At 42.1% G+C, this 17743-nt stretch overlaps 1 protein-coding gene across 1 annotated transcript in view; it reads left to right on the plus strand.

Annotated features, from left to right (window-relative positions):
• CDK18 (cyclin dependent kinase 18) overlaps positions 1 to 17743 on the plus strand; it is a 495791-nt gene that overhangs the window by 398023 nt on the left and 80025 nt on the right. The window lies entirely within an intron of this gene.

The raw sequence follows: 17743 nt of genomic DNA on the forward strand, positions 1-17743 counted from the left end.
GCATCTGGCTGAGGAACCAGGTGCAGACTCTGTGCTACCCTCAGGGTCACAGGATCGACACATGAAAAGGCTTGCAATACCCTTTCGCAGAATTAGCTCCATACATAAAAATAAACAATAAAACATTGGTTACGGCAACAGGTCTGGCTTCAATGTGGCTTTAATGTGCTTGCACATCGAAACTGCATTCGTGCATATCTGATTTGCAGGTGGTAGATCACTAAAGCCAGACCCATAGCACAGGCAGGAGAACAACAACCGGAAATTAACCTAAACAGTAATTCAATAGGAAAGACACATGGGAAAGAAACAGGCGGAGTAAACAAATGGATTATTCATATGGGAAAAAACAATGGGAGATAAACATAAGTGGAAAGTCAATAGTAAAGACAGAGGAAGGAAAGGACGATGGAGAAAACAAAACCTGACTACAACTTTCGAAAAAGAATGATACAGTAACAAAGACAAAAGAAAGGGGGAGGATTTCTTTCTACATTGCTTTATATGATAACTAATTTAATGTGTGATGATTCCGTCTACTTTTCAGATTTAAAAAGTCCCCCGTGAATTGTACTGCAAGCATTCTACCGGAGGTGGAATCATGCACCAAGCAGACAATATCATGATGTGAGAGCAACTGTACAATACTAGCATTAAACAGGTGGAATCTTTGAGGAAATATTTTGTTCTCTTTTTGACTTGCTGAAGTTAAGAAAAAATCTTGGAAGTTGACAAAACTGTAATTTTTTTTTACAATTGCAAATTTGAAAGAAAACTCTGACAACATAAAACTAGCTGTCTTTTTCCACGTAAATATGGATTACCTGGTGAAGAGAGAAACCTTATTTTACCGGCACAGGGTATTGTGTATTTTAATGGGACTTCTAAATAGCATGCCCCCTGTAGGTTCTTGTGACTAAAGAACTCGAGGAATCCTGCTAGCAATATGTCTCCACTATCTGGATACTTGTATAACTAAAGACCTACCAAGGAATTTCGACGACATTAACTAGATGAAAGATAGCTGTCTGATCATCCCTACGGAATATATATCTTAACTTAACTACCTTTGTAATAGTTTCCTAAACTGCTCTTTCTGAGGACTAAAATAAGTATTTCCTTGAACTTTAAAAGCTTGGCCAACACACTTAAATTTTTCAATGACAAAACGAAAATCTACTAAGTCATATCTAGGGATGAGGCACTGAAAGTCAGAGGCAGTTCTATAAAATACCTTTTGTGCTTTAGATATATATTATAAAGAGATCCTCTTGCATACTGGCAAATATTATACTGAATTCAGAGGAAATTTAGAACAGCAGAAACCAAGTCGCTATTAAGGAGGCCAAAAATTGGTCTTGCTTTGACTTTTCCGAGTGAGCCGAAGTGTGGCAATGCTTTTTTCAGAAGCCCCGTAATTCATTTTGGATTAGACTAAGGCATTTACCTCTAAATTCACTGATCAGATGCAAGGAACAGCAATGTGTGTTACAAAATTGAACATGGAATGAACAGGTCAATATAGCATGGCCTCTTAGCACATGACCAGCATAGACTGGTCTCCACTCTCACCCTAGATTACTTATTGATTGTACAAGAATTGAGCAAGGGCTAACTGTGCCTGGCCAGCAGTGCCAGCCCAAGGGTCAAATAACCATAATGGTTAATACACTCTTGCCAACAAATCCTCTGTTCTGATAGAGTTCAACATTAAAAAATGTATCAACATGCTTATCGTAATATTGCACGTTTTCAGCATAGTAATGTGGGGGTATTGTTAGTTGCACTATCTTTTAAACCAATTCGGATCTATGTGACGAGGAGAAATGTGCATGATAGCAGTGCAGTCTGCACGCTGGCATATAATAATCAAAAAAAGCAGTAAAGCAGAACCTTAAGGTCCCTCCCAGATGACAGTTACGGAAGGGTCTTCAAGGATACCAGCCTGGGTTCGACCGTGAAGACCTCTCAAGAAATCTACCAAAATCAGTGCACCAATGAAACTGTTCAAAATTAATCAGATTCCCATTGATGTTTCTGACGTCTTCATTAGTTTACCTTTTTTAGCAATTTGTGTTAAATGATCTTGGACATATGTTTGGACAGTAAATAGAATACCAGCAGTCATTTCGGTATTATAGCTTCAGATAAACTAGGATGGATCGATTTAAGACAACTGTTTGTGAGGACACCTGGAGTCAGAAGAAGAGGTAATATCTATACAAGGGAGCCAATCCACTTTTAAACCTCTAAATAACTTTTATACATCTAAACAAAGTTCAGCTTTCTCTTTAAAAAAAGCTCATAAAATAATCTTAATGGATGTTGAACTTTCTAGATTGTTAAAAAATACTCAATGTTCAGTTCTGCCTTGATACCACAACTGTCTGCAAGAATTATGGTTTACAATATACATAGAGTAGGTTTCTGTCAGCCCCCTGTATGTACATCTTTCACCTCATGCTATTGGCTGTTTGATGTATAATTCCGCCTCCAAAGAAGTAGCTGCACTGTGAAACACAAGAAGCTCTTTACATCTTATACACGCATTGCTTTAAAAATATTTTTGATTTTTTAACACACGTTGGTTTACTTTAGAGAAAAACAAATGAATTGCTAGAGGCACCTAAGAGTCATTCCTCAACTGGTTTCCATTAGAGAAACGGGTGTACCACCGCTATATTGTTGTAGTATATCTCATAATAAAAATATCACATCCACTACATTGGCCTTACCATTACGTGGCAACTAAGCAAGAACCTTTGGCATCCCTGTTAACTGCATTCAACTACCAGGCTGATGCTAAGATTCGGAATGGCCGACAGCTCCCCTTTCCTGCTGCTGGAACACTGTTCAAATGCAAATTCTGCACATCCAGCGACTTGGTCAAGGCCAATAGTTTTGGCTTATTATTGAAAATGCAAGCTAAATCTATTGGCTTCGCTAGTGACGGTTTTTGCGGAGATTATCGAGTTTCTAAGAACAGAGAATTTCAATTGTGGCAAAATGATTCTGCTTTTCTCATGTTAAATTATGGGTTGGGAGAAGGAGCTGGCTCTTCCAGGAGAAAAATAAATACCTGCCACTTAACTATGCACAGAACAGTCTGAAGCAGCTTCTACTAGCAATTATACAGCAACGGAATGCAACAACTGAGGCATTTGGACACTTGCATGTACTGTTCTTGTAAACACTGGCGGTATGTACATTGGCACAGGCACACACTCCTATAACCTGATGCTGAGAGGGTGAGCGGAACACGCTAGAGGGAAGTGAAATAGACATGTCGGTAAACTTCTGAAACAGAGACTAGGCAGATTACAAGAACTGCCCAGGTAGGCCTATTTCTTTCTGCTAATCTATAAAATGCTGCTATTTAGTATGGTTGATAAATATTTTAACAGAGAATTATTTTGGTCTAGTTACCTTTTGTTCCAATTATTTCGGTTTTGTGACAGTAAACATCAATGTTCACCTAATATCTACTGTGGACAACAGTCAAAATAAAAACTTTGATTGTTTTGCTGTTATGAAACAAAACCACGTAGTCGTAAATAGAAATACAGCTTTGGTGCAGATTACCACAGACATTAAAAATAGTACTTTCTAGGCAGATCATGTGATGGGTGGGATAAACGTCAAGCAAGGATCTTGGATAGATGTGGAGAGTCTCACACTGGTGCTTGGGGTAGAGAGGACTTGGCGAGTAAAACAGAGCAGAAAGAAGAAAGTTTTGTGAATGAATGAGGTATTAGAGGAATTCTGAGGTAAGAGTCCACAAGACATCAAAGAAAAGAAGCGCCAGTACTGAATTTGATCTGGTGTTTACCAGTGCTCACCACCGGCACTTATTTCTTGACACCACACTTTTTTATTCCAGTCCACCACAAGGAAGATCTGTCTGCATGTTTTTACACATCAATAGATGATTTAGCAATACAAAATACATAGAAAATAACAATACTAGGGGGTGGGCGATAAATTCCATTCTCCCAGCGGAGTTCGCAGAGTTTTGGCCACTTTGCATTACGCATGTAACACAGATTGATGGCCAAATTCCACACTCCGCCTCATGGCAGAGATTTTTCTCACATGTGGTTTGCCAACTGTAAATTGCCAAGCAAGAATTGGCATCCTATAATGCTATTTTTGGGTGTTAGGAGGGCACCTGGCAAGATTTTCCCAACGTGGGCAGTTGCAACTGTTCCTGCTAGAAAAGCTGCAGCTCGAGTAGATAATGTACTTGAGTGACAGCAAAACCAACTCGAGCAGCAGTGCCCTCTATCACGCTGTCTTGTGCCATTCATGTGTAATTCTCAATGCCAAATTTGCACCTTTTTTTCCAAAATCCTAGGGATTCTGGAGGCACCCAGAGTTTGTGGGTTCCCCTGCAGGAGACTAAGAAATTGCCCACAATACAGCAAAAAGTTTATTTTTTATTTTTTTTAAATGGGAAAAAGGGCTGCAGAAGAAAGCTTGGTTTTTTTCCCCCTGAAAATAGCATCAACAAAGGGTTTATGGTGCTAAAGTCACCATCTTTCCAGCTTAGCTTTCAAAAACAGGCAGACTTGAATCAGCATACCACATTTCTCAACACAATTTTGGCATTTTACTGGGAAATACCCCATTTTTACTATTATTTGCGCTTTCAGCCTCCTTCCAGTTAGTGACAGAAATGGGTGTGAAACCAATGCTGGATCCTAGACAGCTAAACATTTCTGAAAAGTAGACACAATTCTGAATTCACCAAGGGGTCATTTGTGTAGATCCTTCAAGGGTTTCCTAGAGAAAGTAACAGCTAAAACAAAAAAATATTGAAATTGAGGTGGAAAAAACAGCCATTTCTGTCCACGTTTTCTCCTATAATGTTTTCCAGCTATGGCAAATTTTTGAAAACAATATACCGTTACGTCTGCTGGACTCTTCTGGTTGTGGGCATATACAGGGCTTGTAGGTTCATCAAGAGCCCTAGGTACCCAGAGCCAATAAATTAGCTGCACCTTGCAATGTGTTTTCATTGTATACCAGGTATACATCAATTCATTTGGTGAAGTATAAAGAGTGAAAAATAGGTAACCTTTGTATTTCCAAAATGGGCACAAGATAAGGTGTTGAGAAGCAGTGGTTATTTGCACATTTCTGAATTCCGGGGTCCCCATACTAGCATGTGAATTACAGGGCATTTCTCAAATAGATATCTTTTTCACACACTGTGTTACATTTGGAAGGAAGAAATGTAGAGAAAGACAAAGGGCAATAACACTTGTTCTTCTATTCTGTGTTTCCCCAAGTCTCCCGATAAAAATTGTACCTCACTTGTGTGGGTAGGCCTAATGCCTGCGACAGGAAACGCTACAAGGACAAATCACATTTTTGCATTGACAACTGATGTGTTTTTTGGAAAAGTGCCTAGCTGTGGATTTTGGTCTCTAGCTCAGCTGGCACCTAGGAAAACCTACCAAACCTGTGCATTTTTTAAAACAAGACCCCTAGGGGAACCTAGGATGGGGTGACTTGTGGTGGTTTCACCAGGTTCTGTTACCCAGAATCCTTAGCAAACATCCAACTTTTGCAAAAAAACACTTTTTCCTCACATTTCCATGCTGCAAAGTTCTGGAATCTGAGGGGAGCCACAAACTTCCTTCTACCCAGCATTTCACCACATAGCCGGATAAAAATGGTACCTCACTTGTGTGGGTAGGCCTAGTGTCCGTGACAGGAAATGCACCAAAATACTAGATGGAGACATAAAAATTATCAAATACAAAACTACCCCTTTGCGGGGAGAGGTTACCTGCGTTTTTTTTGGTCCTGGCCTCAGCAGCCATCTATGGAAACCTACTAAACCCAGACATTTCTCAAAACTAGTCAACCAAGGGAGTCCAGGGAGGTGTGACTTGCGTGGATCCCCCAGTGTTTTCTTACCCAGAATCCTCAACAAACCTAAAATTGAGCTAAAAAATCCCATTTCCCCCACATTTCTGTGTGGGATCACCGCACCAGCACAAACTTCCTAACACCCAACGTTCCCCTCAGTCTTCTGATAAAAATGATACCTCACTTGTGTAGGTGGGCCAAGTGCCTGTGACAGGGAAGAGCCAAAAACATGTTGAAATTGAGGGGGGACCAAAGCGGGTCCAAAAGGGCAGTTTGGAAAAAGACATTTTTAGGCTGACATTTGGGGCAGAATTTTTATCGGTATAGATGCGAAAATGCTGGGTGGTAGGAATTTGGGGGGTTCCTGCAGCTGCCGGAAGGTTCCATCATAAAAATTTGGGTAAAATGTGTGATTTCAGGCAAAGTTGGAGGTTTGCAGGGCATTGTGGGTAAAAAAATGGCACAGGGTGCATGTGAAGCACACAACCCTGGACTCACCCAGATGTTTAGCTTTCAGATGTGTCTAGGTCTCGTAGATTTTTCCAAAAAGTGCAGCTCTCACCATTCCAAGTGGGATGATTTTGAGAGTTAGACAAGCTCTCATGGCCCAAATGTAAAACCAAAACCCAAAATAATCAAATGTCCTCTTGCTTGTCTTTGGGATAAGATCTTTTAGTGTGCTGGGGAGAGCTGAAGGATTGTTACCCCTTTAGTTGGAGTGGGGTCATTACCATGCCCACATTGGTTGGTAGCCACCACCCCATTATTTATTTATTTATTTAATTCCCGGGCATCTAGTAGGCTTTCTGCTCCCCCGAGGAGAGGATCGGGGTAATTGCCCCATCTGCCCATCAGTGGACAGAGCAACTTTGTCCCCATTTATTTGGGTTGGGATTATGGCCATACCCTCACCCTCTTTTTTTGAAAAAAAATCTTCCTTGGTTTCTGGTGGGCTTTCTGCCCTTGGGGGCAGATGGGCCTTACAAAAATAAGCCGATCGGCATCCAAGGGGGGCTGAAATGGCCAACAGTAATGTGCTCCCATGGGGAGTGACCCTTGTCCAAGGGGCTGCCCCCCAAACAAAATACACACACACCAATCCCTTGTGCCTAAGTGGTTTCTGCCCACCCTGGGGACAGATCGGTCTAATAAAAATAGGCCGATCATCCCTAAAGGGGGCAGAAATGGCCTAAAATAAAATTTCCCCCCAGGGGATTGACCCTTGCCTAAGGGGTCGCTCCCCATCTGTAAAAAAAATAGTACCTGGCGCCTAATGGTTTCTGTCCCCCTTGGGGGCAAATTGGCCTAATTAAAATAGGCCGAACTGCCCCCAAGGGGGTCTGAAATGGTCTGAAATAAATTTGCCACCCAGGGGAGCAACCCTTGCCTAAGGGGTTGCTCCCCTTGTGTGAAATTGGTGCAAAAATAAAATCCCTGGTGTCCAGTGGTTTCTGCCCCCCTTGGGGGCAGATGGGCCTAAGAAAAATAGGCTGATCTGCCCCCACGATGGGAAGAAATTACCTAAAAAAAGTTGCCCACCAGGGGAGCGACCCTTGTCTAAAAGGGGTTGCTCACCATCTGTAAAAAAATACAAAAATAAAAAATCACTGGTGCCTAGTGGTTCTGCCCCCCTTGGGGGCAAATTGGCCTAATTAAAATAGGCCGATCTGCCCCCAAGGGGGGGCTGAAATGGTCTGATATAAGTTTGCCCCCCAGGGGAGCAACCCTTGGTTAGGGGTCGCTCCCATTGTGTGAAATTGGTGCAAAAATAAAATCCCTGGCGTCCAGTGGTTTCTGTCCCCCATGGGGGCAGATTGGCCTAAGAAAAATAGGCCGGACTGCCCCCACGATGAGCAGAAATTACCTAAAAAAAAGTTGCCCCCCCAGGGGAGCGACCCTTGCCTGAAGGGGTTGCTCCCCATCTGTAAAAAAAAAAAAAATCACTGGTGCATAGTGGTTTCTACCTTCCTTGGGGGCAGATCGGCCTAATTAAAATAGCCCGATCTGCCTCCAAGGGGGGCTGAAATGACCTAAACTAAATTTGCCCTCAGGGGAACAACTCTTGCCTAAGGAGTCGCTCCCCTAGCGTGAAATTGATGCAAAAAAATCCCTGGTGTCTAGTGGTTCCTGCCCCCCAAGGGGGGCAGAAATGGCCTAAAAACAATTTCCCCCCAGGGGTGTGACCCTTCTGTACGGGATCGCTCCCCACGTCTAAAACATGCAAAAGAATTATGCTTGGTGTCTAATGGTTTCTACCCCCACCCTGGGGCCAGATCGACCTAAATGAAATAGGCCAATTTGCCCCTAGGGGGGACAGAAAAGGCCTTAAAAAAGATGCCCCCCAGGGGAGCGACCCTTGCTCAAGGGGTCATTCCCCTTTATTGTTTATATTTTAAAAAACACTCCATGGTGTCTAGTGGGCATTTCTGCAGCCCTATCGCTTTGCAATCAGGCTGCAAAAATACTCAGAAAGACATGAAAGGAAAAGAAAGGCATTTCCTTTCCTTTGATGTCTCTCTGCCCGCTCCCTCCACCTGATCGGAAGAGAAATGCCTGCATTTCACTTCCGATGGGAACGGCCTCTAATGAGGTCATCAGACATCACTGGGGGTGGGGGAGGAAGGGGAAGTGATTCCCCTTTCATCTCTGCCCAGGGGAGGGGGGTGGGAGGCCTAAGGGGGGAGCTCTCTCCCGTGGGCAGAGTGCAGGGCGAGCTGGTCTCGTCCTCGGCACACGATAACTGCGCCAAGGGCGAGACCAGTTCGTCTCAGGCACCCAACCGGTTAATCTACCCCACTTCAATCAAGTCCACCCCTCTCCATTCCAGTCCACCCCTCTCCAATCAATCCACTTCTCACCAATCCAATCCACCCCACTCCAATCCAATCCAATCCGCCCCAATCCAATGCACCCCACTCCAATACAATCTACCCCACTCCAGTCCAGTCCACCACAAACCACACCAGTCCACTCCATTCCACCTCAACCTACCCCAACCCACCTCACCCCAATCAAATCCAACACACCCTATGACAATCCAATCCTTTTCACCCATTCCAGTCCATCCCACCCCACTTTAATCCACCTCACTCACTACAATCCACCACACTCTAATCCAGGCCACCTACTTTACCCCAATCCATACCACCCATCTCAACCCAGTTCAGTCCACCCCATTCCAAACCATCCAGGCCATCCCACTCCAGTCCATTCAACCCACCCCAATCCAATCCACCCGATCCTCCCCACCCCACTTCAATCTAATCCACCTCACTCCAGTCCTATCCACAACACTCTAGTGCAGTCCACCCCACTCCAATCCAATGAATCCAACCTACCCCAACTTCAATCTAATCCACCCACTCCAGTCCAATTAAATCCACCCAACCCACCTACCCCTATCACTCCAATCCAAACCACCCAAAACAATCCAATCTAATCCACCCCAATCCCATCCATCTCACCCCATTTCAATCCACCCCACCCAAATCCAATCCACCACACTCCGATCCATCATCCCACTCTACCCCAATCCAACCCACCCCACCTTGCTCCAATACAATCCAACCCACAGTACACTCCATTCCACTCCACCCTATTCCACCCCACTCCACTCTACGGCACTGTCTGTTACTGAACCACTGAACTCTACCCTCATAGCTCTTGAATGAGCAAGACCTGTTGGCTTTGCCAATGCTTTTTCAACAAAGTAATGATGCTTCCAGAAAGGGGTCATACATGAAATTGGTGACCCAGGCCCCAAGAAAACTTTTAATGGGCCTGTATGTGGATGCTTTATATCCCATATCAGACCGTTTTCGGCACATTTGCTGCTGTTTTACACCCCATTTGTGAAAGTTAGCGAAAACGCGTTTAAGATGCCTAGAACAAGCATGGTAGTTTATTTAGATAAACATATATCAATATTCATTTCTTTTTTTTTTTTACCACGTCAGACAACCCAATGGACTGGTAAATATTTAACTGATTGTTTTCAATAAATATTTTGCTGTTTAAATAAATGGCACTGTCATGCCTTTGACGGCATTATTCCATTGGGCTCAGCGTATTTGAAGGGTTACTACTGAAAGCTCCACAGGAGTGGACTGAGGACCAAGATGTAGTAATACTAAAACAAACTTGATTTAGAGAAATGCTTTCAGCTCGAGAAAACATAAAGCTGCTGTGAATTATAGTCCTTGGACATCCCAAAACCCTCAAAAGCAATGCATTTTGTCTGCATAAACGTTATTCTGCTGTTTTTGATAGATCAAATCTAAATAAAAAAAGCTGAAGCGCTGTGGACTAGGTAACACACTGATGAGCCTCTCGCATCTATCTATACAACACAAAGATCGTTCTTAAATTGGAAGATAATGGCTCGGTGCATATAACTTGCTGTCGTCAGCATGTCTTGTCCTGGCTGCAGAAATTTTTTCTTTTTTAGGTTTCCCCTGAGACAGTGCATGCACTGTCACTTGTACTAAAACGCAAAAATGATCATCTAGCCCGCCCATTACTTACCAGTGGTTGGCTCCATCGTCACTTTCATTTCCATGCTTCTCATTAGTCAGTGTATCAGTTCAACTTTCTTCTTCTTTGAGCGTTTGTCCCTTGGATGGAGCATGGACCATTATTAGTGTCCCTCAGCTGCTGGCCCAGAGACTGAAGAACTATATTTTTGTTTCTTGTTGCTTCGTGCTTGCCCGGATTGTTAATAAAGGTAGAAAAAAGCACTGAAATTAGTTATTTACATAAGCAGTTTAGCTCTCACATTCCTCTGGGAAAATCCCCAAAGGGGGAGGCTGTGTGATTCTACGCCTCTCGATCTAGCAGGCCGGAGATGTGTACTCCATGAATCATACTTTATAAATTCCGTTTCTACCAGGAGAAATTTTCGATATGAATCACTATGGGAGAGTGTAAGTTGCTCTATTAGGCATCAGACACCATTATTTTCCTTCGAAAGTACAGAGGTGTCAGGCCAGGCTGTCATTCAGGTGCTGATTTCCAATTTAACATTATGCTTATTTTTAATTATTTTTTTCATTTTTATAGACTGAACAGGACCCGAAGTTATTGGAGTACTTTATTTGAGTACCATATCAATTACAGAATGCCACAATCATTGTTTTTCAGCACAGAGAGATTAAGTGATCTACCCAGAATCACAAGTATGTCGAGCCGACGCTGAAACTCAAATTTGGTTCCCCTGTTCCTAAATCGGTCGCTCTGACCGTAACTCCACATTCGTCCATTTATTTTCCCATAGGAAACAAAACAAAACAGTCTTGAACTGCTATCTTAACTGCTCCTCATGCCTGGAATGTTATGAGCAGCCACCCAGTAGCGAGCCCCAGAAATGCAGTGTTGGCCGCCTCTAATCTAAAGTGGCGGGGGAGTGGGGGCTGGGGTTAGGGGATTAATAATTTTTTTTTTTAAAGATTTACCTGCCACTGCTGGACACATCGGTGCTCCTCTCCTCCTGGCCTGGGCCATAAGCACAGACTCCCAACCCAATCCAGACTCTGCTCTCATGCTATACCAAGCCCGGGCTGTGCAATGTGGTGAAAAAAATATTGACAAAGCCAATCAGCCTTTTAGAGGTATAAATTATTGGCTATGCCAGTGCCTGTTGTTAATTGCCCTAAAACAAAGACCATCGTCATAGGTCCTCTAACCTAATTGTTTCTTTTTCTTGCTTGTCCACACTCCATGATTTATAATCTTGGAGCCTTCTTCACCCCCAAGAGAGTTGCCTTAATTTTTGCTGTTATTTTATCTCACTGGGATTTCTGGGCTAATACAGAGCCTCCTAAAGAAGTATTTAGCTAAACCGAAGAGAGTCCATATTTATGCTCTGCTCGTACTCTCTGAAATGTGAAAATTTGATGTGAAATGTGATAACAACTTTGCACATGGCTCATTGCACTGCTTTGGCTCTCAGTCCTGGAGATTACTGCTTAAAACATTGTGTGCTTAACAAATAGCCCCATGGTCATGTCTTCATCGACACTAGCCTCAAGATTTGATGGAAGACCATTCCATGTACACGACTCAACCATTCAAACCGTTTTTGCCTTCTATTTCTCATTGAGACTCGAAGAGAACGTCCTAAAATTAAGAAAAAATCTGAAAATCGGTTTGTGGCCATCCTAATCTGAACTAGACAAAAAGCTGTATATTTAATTTCAAAAACATTGCTGCTTTCCGCCCTTATTGTTCAGATGCCTAAGCCTGACATGTCTTGCAGGACTACTTCTAAGGGTTTCCCACCAAACTTACCATTTCAAGATGGCACCTCTACGTAACAAGGCCTTTATTGAATGGTTCCTTATGTAGCCTTCCTTATGTAGACGAACCATTTACTACTTCATGCACTACTTTTATTTGTTGACCTTGGGCTGAAATCTTTACCTAGGTGACATCTTGCTACTACCTGCTCTGTTTTTATCTGACGTGGTATTTATATGGTGATCTGCACTTTACACAAACCCAGAGATAAACACACTCTGTTTCATACTGGTATGTTCAACGAAAAAAAACCCAAAGAACATTATCTTTATAAAAGAACTGGAACTACAGGTAGTTCACGGCAGACTCGAGTACTGGTCCCACGATTATCCAGTGTGTATGCTTTAGACCTATCAGACAGCTACGAGGGATGGCCCTTTCAATCACATCTGAGGGGGTTATAAAATTAACTCCATGATTAATGAAGACTACAGTTTAATGATCAAACTCCACCTGAATGTCAAAGGGCTTTGTCCAAGAATAGTCATAGCAGTGGCCTATAGATAACTATTAGCAAAACTAAAATTGTGTTTTTGGTCCCTCTTATGAAAAGAGCAGATAATATTGAACAGAGACAAAAAAATGAAACATATGCACTTACTTAGTTAACATATTAACCTCTACTCTAAAATGGAAAATCTGTGTTACACTTTGAACACAAACGTCAGATCGTTATTGTTTGAATTAAAAAATATAAAATAATTTCAGTTCCTTCTGTTGGATCGATTATAAAAATGTATATGCAAAACTAAATACAGAGATATTGTGTGGTAGTGTGGCAACGTTTAGCAACATTTGTTTAAATGGGCTGGCATTTTATGTGTCAACCTTCTAAGCCACACTTTATTTCATTCTGCTCAGCGAGCTGGCAATTGATCGGGAGCGGTGTAGACCCTATTGGACTGTGGTGCTTCCCGCTGGACAAGTCTCTTTAAGTTAAAATGTGGAGATACAGAAGGCAAGACTAAAGCATTTCTGATCAAGAATGAGACACGAATCTCAGTTTAAAGGTTTACTCAAATAAATAAAGTAGAGAAATGCATAAGCTGGGACAACAAATGATATAGTTAATAAGCATACAAATCAATAAAGAATACAGCAAATAACTTAGTAAAGAATTTAGTAAAGTTCTAGTAAATTCCAGCATAGATTCGCCTTCTAAAAGTGGGGAAAAGGTCTTTTAAGTAACTAGAATTTTAGACAAAAGCTTGATACATTTACTACATCGGTACATGGTTTGCATGCTCTTAACCAATAGAAAGTAAGTATAGGAGCAACAGTTGCAACAGAATACATTAAATCATTTTCTCACTATTCTACTACTTAGAGTTCCTGATAAACCACATCTGTTCTCAGCACATGAGATGTTACACAATATGCCTGGGACAGTCTGGGACAGTCGATGTGTCCATGACAAAATACACTCTGCTTATTTAGCTATGGAAAATCACTCTCTCGTCTAATGAAGCCTAGAAATTCTTTATTATAGCTAAGAATAAATGAGCAGCTCGATTCACGTGTTAGAATGCAACGTCACAGTGAAAATGGATGGCACGTCCCAAGTTATCCTTAGTTTAGCTAAAACCTAAATTCTTACACTCTAAGCATTGAATTGTAAGCAATCCGCTCTCACAACAGCCCCAAGATGATTCCTGAAATTTTCACGCTTCATCCGTTATTGTTGTCACAAGACAGTCATCATAATTTTCGGACCTTTTAGTTTGGATCCTTCCATAAAATTCTGTCTGCAAGGCCTCATATTCACCATCTGTCCTTTTTCTTTTTCTCCAGGCATCGCAGTTAGTTTCTTTTTCCCACGTTTAAACCCATCAATTGATGAACTTCTTTTGTAGGACTTGAAGGAAAGAAGCACACAAGCACACATTCAACAACTTTAAGCACTACTAGCAGAGAGGTTAGAAGCAATTTTAGTATTCCTCCACCTGCACTTCCTAACCAAATCCCTTTACAGTGGAGGTAGGTACTAAACCTACTGCTTACTAGGCAATGGTTTCTTCTAATTCTTTCAATTCCTGAGTGATGTTAGTAAGATTGGCAATGTATCTTTCAAGCTGGTTAGTTTGCAAACTCCTTCCTTTGCTGTAAGCAAGTCAAGTGCAAGGAGATTTTGTATTATCATTGTTCTTACTTCAAGCAGCTCTTTGTTAATAACACTTAAAACTCCAGCTGTATTTGTGGCTAGTGTATCTACTGGAGCTGACAGCTGTCTAATCTTAACATCATTTAGGGCTACTCCTACTGAGGTTATCAGTGCATTAAAAATGTTCCATATCATCTGTCCAAAACTGTGTTTGCTCCATTTCAGATATGTGTCAGGTCTGGCATTAAAGTAATTTGCATGATAAATCTTCACGAAAGCTAAAGCAACATTACAATTGTGTGACAGCTGAAAGTAAGCTGGCTTACCATACACATAGTATATCCCTGTAACATTCTGTCACAGTTTCGGGTGGATCTGATCAGGACTCTGGTTCGGACACCCCTTGAGGTCACCGAATATCCTAAAGAGGTAGTGTAATGGGGCAGAAGAGCAGCTAAAGGCATACACAGAAAGGACAGCTATGGACGGGCATGGGAAACAGGAAAGTAAAAGCAGAGCAACCCTTGTGTGAACAAACAGGAAACAGATTACTAATGGACAAACACGCTGGGGTTGTACACACAGTAGGACGCAAAACCTCACACAGTGACAGAGAATATCAATGCCTTTGTGCAGTTTGCTCTTACAGATAGTCACCCTGCCAGCCCCATAGAAAGGAGGCAGCAGAAGTGATTCTGTTTCTGGACCCTAGAGCACAAACAAGGATAGTACTTACATACACAAGACAAGCTCTTGTGGGTTCAGCTGGAAACACAGTGACAATTCCTGGAAAAACAGCAATAGCACACTGTCACTGTTAGGCACGGAAGACAACTTATAACACTAGACAAGGATGGGGGCTGGAATTGCCTCCTGGAAACCAGGAGCCAACCCCAGTACAAAGGAGGACATTTATACACTGGTGAAGACTGCTAGAACACTTACCAGACACAAATACCGAGAGGAAACAGAAACAGAAGGGACAAACTAAGAGACAGAGGCAGGAACTGGGAACAGGTTCAGGCTGAAGCAAAGGCAGGATTAGGACTGGAAAACAGGGCGCAAACTTCTGGCTGGAAACAGGACTGAGAAAGAGAGAGCAGGTTCAGGCTGAAACAAGGCAGGAGCAGGAGCAGGACAGAGAAACAGGGAGCAGTCTCTGGAAGAAACAAACGGGTACAAGGCTAAGAGATAGGAAGCAGACTCTGGCTGGAACAATCAGGAGCAGGGTAGAGAAACAGGAAACAGGTTCAAACTGGAACAGAACAGGAACAAGACTGGAATTCCAACCGTTAAAAGGGTCTGTAACACAAAGGAATCAAACTCCAATGCACGATGAAGGATCTTGAGGAAATGGCTACTTATAAGCGGTTCTAAGCTGCAGAAAACCCCAGATGGATTCACATGACTGGGCTGCACAGGAGAGGTCCCAGGTGTGTGTAGTTTCAGACACCTGCAAGTCCTGGAGCAGAGAATCAGGTGAAAAGAAGCAACTGGACTTCTCCCATAGAAAACAATGGGAAACAGAATCCAGGCTTTCCTGACTACCAGGCTGTGCATTTTGGGATTTGCAGTCCCAGGAAGCAAATGCAGTACTACAAAAGTATACAATGGCCAAAAGAGAAACAAACCGGAGTCAGCAAGGTACTCTAAATAACTGTTCAAGGTGATTCCCAGGCTTCAGACAGTCCCCGTACAGCGCCCTCTAGAGATGGGACGACCGAGTCGTAACACATTCACCTGTAATTCTGCAAAACTTCTATCTTTAACTAAGTATCTATAGCACATTCACTCCATCCTACATCTTCAACTGTCTCATTTCCCTCTCGTCTGTGCACCATACATGAAATCCCTCTTTTCTCCATGTCGTAACTCAATTTTGGATGCAGACCTTTCTAATCCCCTTTTTATCCTCCTCCGCTTTTCCTTTTTTAATTTCTCTCCTTACATCCTCGTCCTCCTTTCTTATCCCTTCATTCACTTCATCTACAAAACCTTTCCCGTCTTGTTTAATTTTGGCAGGTTAGTTAATGCGTATCATGATTAATGAGGTAAATAATTTCATCATATACTCACCAGTGTTCATTCATTTGAAAGACTTAGAAAAACAGTAAACATGCTTAGTTGACCAGAGATATAGGCTGGTATCTCCACCGAAAGGTACGTTTTTTAAAGTACATTCATCATTTGGATAAATCAACTTTATTGAGCTCTGATTGTAAGAAAATTCAAGAATATGCTACAAGAAAAGGGATGGGAAATCTGTAAATAATAATAGACATATCTTTGGGTTGCAGAGGCTGAAAGATAGAAATAGACAAAACAGTCTTGAGCATTCATTATTTTTATATATTCAGCCAAAATCTGAAAAGAGGCAATATAGCTAAAAACACTCTGGGATTGGGGAACATGGGGAAATCAACCTGCATGGGATTCGTGATTAGCGACTATAATAGTAATATTGTTAGCTTGCTTTAGTAAGGCGTCACCCTCTACCAGATAGAGGTCTAGCTTCCACCCTGCTCTAAAGACAACAATGGCAACTGCCAATATTACCAGGACAATTTCGTAGGATGTCTGCACCATTTCATCCTGTGTCTGATCAAGCAAGCATTAGTAGTTGTTGTACCAACAGTTAGTAATTCATTTTTCGGCTAGTCAAAATATCTTGTGTTCAACCTTTTTTTGTTGCATCACTCTGTCATGGAGGTTCATTGACGTCACTCAAGCAGGTCACTCAAGCAGTCATTTGTATTGTTGTCAGTTAACACATAGTAGGTATAATCTGTGCCTGAGTAGTTTGGATTGATTTTTCTTTCTCTCTTGGGTCTCTTGAGTTCTGCCAGATCAAAGTCATTGTCACTGAATTTTGACTGCACCTGATTTTCTTGTTCTTTAGACTTGCTAACTTCTATAATAGGCTCTGGTCTTTCAGTATTATATAGTAGTCACTTTCGTCCAGGTACAGTCTTTAGCCAATTGTCTCCACAATGCACTTTTTCTTCAGAAGGGCATGTTATTTCTGAATCATGAAGGACTGGTTCGCTCTTGGAAGCAGAGTCTTCCTTGTCTATTTCTCTGTCTCTATTCTCAAACTCCTAGGATATTGTTTCAGGCCATTCAATCTTAGTTCTCAAGTGTTTCTGCTCTTTCTGTGAAAGTACAGCCGCAGTCTGGAGTCTTGATGTTTGTTGACTGCTGTCTCTGAGTTCGAGTTCGCACTCTGCTCTTAGGATTGGTGCCACTCTGTTGAAGACTGAGCAACTTCCCATTGGCATTCAGCATCCTCCTTGGACACTTCAGATACTTCAAATCGAGATGGACTCGGAGGATTGGTAGGATTCGGCTCTTCTTCTTCTTCTTCTACTTGTCTCACCCTCTTAGGATTGGAGGCATGTACCCAATTGAGCAATCTAGCAATCTAGTGCACTTTACAGTTGTTTTGGTTGTTAGAATGATCTAGTACAGGCC

The sequence above is a fragment of the Pleurodeles waltl genome, chromosome 6 (genome assembly GCF_031143425.1).
Source record: "Pleurodeles waltl isolate 20211129_DDA chromosome 6, aPleWal1.hap1.20221129, whole genome shotgun sequence".
NCBI classification, from domain to species: domain Eukaryota; kingdom Metazoa; phylum Chordata; class Amphibia; order Caudata; family Salamandridae; genus Pleurodeles; species Pleurodeles waltl.